General features: G+C 46.0%; 1 non-coding gene across 1 annotated transcript; it reads right to left on the bottom strand.

The window, feature by feature from the left end:
- Positions 1 to 268: 268 nt before the first annotated feature.
- On the bottom strand, positions 269 to 374 carry LOC112589689 (U6atac minor spliceosomal RNA). Its single transcript, XR_003113701.1, has one exon. It is a non-coding gene; the product is annotated as a U6atac minor spliceosomal RNA (small nuclear RNA).
- Between the last annotated feature and the right edge of the window lie 3782 nt (positions 375 to 4156).

Raw genomic sequence — 4156 nt, 5'->3', positions numbered from 1 at the left:
CGCCATGTATGATACGGAGCGGAATCCCAGAATCGTCCTCACAGCCACCGCCCTCAGCGCCTGGCGCATAACGCTTTTGCCTTGGGCGGTGGCCAACAGTTGGGACACCGTATCGGCGCCCCATAGAGGACGATCGAGAGCACCACTCCAACATACAGGCGGCGCGCGTGCCAGCCCGGGCCCCCCTGGGTCTGCATTATTCTGACGAGAGCCAGACCTGCCTTTCTAACCCGGGAGGCCAGGTCCCTGAAATGGGCCCTGAAGTCCCAAAAATGTGGTAAGTGTCGTCAGAAGACGACTGTGTCTTACCAGTTTTGTATGTGTGTCCATCCTTGTCTAGGGGAGTGCTAAACGTCTCTCCTTTCATACTACACAGTAATCATTGCAAGGACCCATGCCAAATAGTTGCATTTTTGCAATAGTTACATTTTTCATATCTCTAGGCATGGGCTGGAGCGAGTACATCTATATAGAGATAGTTTGTAATTTTTTAATAACAAATAAAGCGGAAAATCTAAAATGTAACACATATTTCTTTAGTGATCTTTCCCGTAAAATAGATTGGCGCGGTTAGTTTATCTATAAAATTAATTTTTCTTAATTTGTTTACAATTTGTTTACAAACATTTTTTTTCAACGAATTTGAAACACCAATAATCATTGCTAGGACCCATGCCAGAAATCGTATGGTTACTTTTTTCGGTAACTATGTAAAATAGGGACCAGCGCCCGATGTCAATGATTTTCAATGTCATATGTTATCAAGGTCATCACCCCGAGTAATGTTCTGAAAGTTTTAGCCCGCGCTCATTGTTTATAACAAAGATATAAACAAAATAAATATACTAAATAGTGTATAATTTTCTGACACTCCGTGCATATACTAAGCCTCTTACAATGTTTATTGAGTGAAGATTCATTTGTGTTTACATTCTTTCTATGTTTCGGTTTATCTTATTATATGTTGTTGACATTTCGTGCAATTCTAAATCGATACTCTGGGAAAAAGGAATCAGTATAGAATAGTTAGTCGTACAGTTAACATCATGTTACTGCAAAATGAAATTCTATGAATTTCTTACTTTAACGACAAAATATGATGAACTAGTGAGCTATTTGTGCACAAAAAATGTTATTCGTAAAAATGTAAAACATCCGCATTGCGAAAATATCATAGAATTGAATAGTGGACGAATACTACGATTTTCATTATATGCACCATTATTACAAGCAAGCACAAAAACAGAAACGCAAACGATTAATTTGTAACTTTAAAATGAGTGTGTTAAACGGAATTTGGTTTTCGCACGGGTATTTAGGTATTGATATAGTTTGTCGATTAATCTGTTATGTAATGATGTTAAATACTCCTCGACAAATATTTATACAAAAAAAGTTATAAGTAAATGAAATTTTATAGATAGAGCCCATTTTCTTTAGACACAATATATATTAAACAATATAAAAGAGTACATATAAGCGGGAGAGGGGCTTCGCCTCTCCCCCGCACCATTTCCCAAACAAATCCTGACCTAACCTAACTTATTGCATCTTTATATATTTTTAGACATTGTTGAACAAGTTCTCCTAAAATTTATCTTCTAACACAATTTAATTATTATACGAGGGTAGTCCCAGAAGTACCTGACCTAACAAAGAAAACACTAAAACTTCGGGAAAAAATATCTTTATTTCTTTACATAGTCTCTTTTTAGCTCAATACACTTTTCCCAGCGATGTTCAATAGCTTCGATACCCTGTTTATAGTGGGAATCGTCGAAAAGTGATTCTCCCCTTTCAGTCCATTATTTTGACTGTTCTTTCGTTTCAGGTGTGAAGTGATGGACCCATGTTTCATCCATGGTTACAAATCGACGCAAAAACTCGGCTTTATTGCTGCGAAACTTCGCCAAACACTCGATTGAAACATCCTCACAATGCTGTTTTCATTCCAATCGCGGCACCCATCTTGCGCACAGTTTTCTCATGTCCAAATTTTCAGTCAATATGCGATATATAGCACTTTTTGAAATGCCTACCATGTCTGCTACCATGTCTACTACCATGTCTACTAACTCGCGCATTTTCAATCGACGGTCATCTAATACTATTATGTGGATTTTCTTCACCATTTTTGGCGTGGTCACCTCATTTGGTCGACCACTGCGATGTTCGTCTTGGCAGCTCGTATGGCCTCGTTTAAACTCTGCCATCCAATATTTTACTGTTGTAAACGAAAGAGCAGGCTCTCTCAGAGTAGAATCTAGCTCCGCTTTGATATTGGTTGGACTGAAGCCTTTCAAATGAAAGTATATTGTATCACATAACGATGACCATTTTTTTTCCATATTTACAAATTCACTGAGCGTTCACTATTGATGGCTTTTTTTTTTTGGTGACACAGGGGAAATCCATCATGGATACCCCCGACCCCTTTGGGGGGATCGGGGGTTATGTCAGACTCTTACTGACTAAAACCCCTGCGGGATGCCTACTTGTCGGACCGAGTGGAGGGGAGTCAGGGGAACTATTCCCGTATTCCCTCCCCAACCCCCGGCCCCAGGGCTCGTTGCCGAGCCCCCGCCATCCTTTACCGCGCCCTGTTCCGCAAAGGGAATCCAGGGCGCGGTCTCGGTCAGTCTAGGACCGACCGGTTGGCCTTCTGATATCGCCTATGGGGTGAGGGGGCATCCGCCCTCACCCCTTACCCCCCTCCCCTAAAGTCGGGGAGATGGGGTTTTTGGGGGAGTGGGCCCGCCCCAAAACGGACACCACTTCCCCCTAACCTATCCTGTCCGTGGCCAGGGGGGATCTATCTTCTTCCTAGGTGGAAAAAGAGCCGGATCCCCCCTGCCGACGGAGTCGGGCCCAGGAGGCCGAGGAGGAGGTCTTGGACCCCCGCTAGTCGGGGCTCCTTCCTCCTCCTCAGTCGGTGTCTCCTCGGACCCGCCTAAATGGTCCCCCCCTCTGGGTTGCCGGCCACCCCGTCGTCGTCGACGATGACGGGTTGTATGTGGCCGGCGCTCCCTCTCGGCGGCCTCCTTCTTGGACATTACGCCCCTACAGAAGGAGGCCGCCACTTCCCATCCCTCCTTGCTCCCACACATGGACGCCACCATGCGTAGGAGCGAGATGTCCCCGTCGCGCCACCCCATGGCCCCGGCCAGGACACGGCGCTCCCCTTCACAGGCCGGACAAGCGGCCAGGGTATGGAGCGCCGTGTCCATGAGCATGGGGCAGTGGTGGCATCTGGTTGTGGGCTCCTTTCCTATCTGGTGCAGATACTTACCAAAACATCCATGGCCCGTCAGTATCTGCACCAAATGAAAGGACAATCCGCATCCCCTCCTGCCTGCCAATTCTGGTAGGCAGGGGCGGACGGCCTCCGCGGTCTGGCGCCCGTACCCCCGTAGGTCGGACAATTTGTCTGCCCATATCTCGTGGGTACGGGCCACGGCTTGAGACTTTAAGGCCCGCATATCCCTGGCCCCCCTCCTCGCGGAGCTCCTTTATCCTCCAATAGAGGACTCTGCGCTCCTCCGCAATGAGCTCCACGGGAGGGAAGCCGGCCAGGGTGCTCGCCGCCATGTACGAGACCGTTCTGTACGATCTCGACATCCTTATAAACATTGGCCTCAGCGTCTGCCTCAGCCTTCGTTGGCCCTCGCGGCAGGCGCTGAGCTGGGGCGCCCAGATTGGCGCCCCGTATAATGCGATCGACAGAACGGCCGGCGCGTATAGGCGGCGAGCCCTCCATCCTGGAGTTTACTATTGATGGCTGCCAAACAAATACTAAACAACGTAGTGTCGTCAAACTTCAAACTTAAGCTTTATAAGGTTGGTATTCTGTACCATAGTCATTCTTTTCAAACAACAACCGCTATTTATACGTCAGGTACTTCTGGGACTACCCTCGTATCTGCATACAATTAGATGTTGTGAGTTTTAAGGAAATCTTTTCAACAACACTGAAAAACATATAAAGATGCAATAAGTTAGGTTCGGTTAAAATTTGTTTGGGAGGGTTGCGGGGAAGGGTGAAGCCCCTCTCCCGCTCATATGTACTGTTTAACAATGTTTAATGTACATTGTGTCTAAAGAAATTACGCTCTATCTATAAAATTTCATTTATTTATAACTTTCTAATAAATTGCAA

This window comes from Harpegnathos saltator, unplaced genomic scaffold (genome assembly GCF_003227715.2).
Source record: "Harpegnathos saltator strain DR-91 unplaced genomic scaffold, Hsal_v8.6 scaffold580, whole genome shotgun sequence".
Classification (NCBI taxonomy): domain Eukaryota; kingdom Metazoa; phylum Arthropoda; class Insecta; order Hymenoptera; family Formicidae; genus Harpegnathos; species Harpegnathos saltator.
This window is presented reverse-complemented; position numbering and strand designations above follow the sequence as displayed.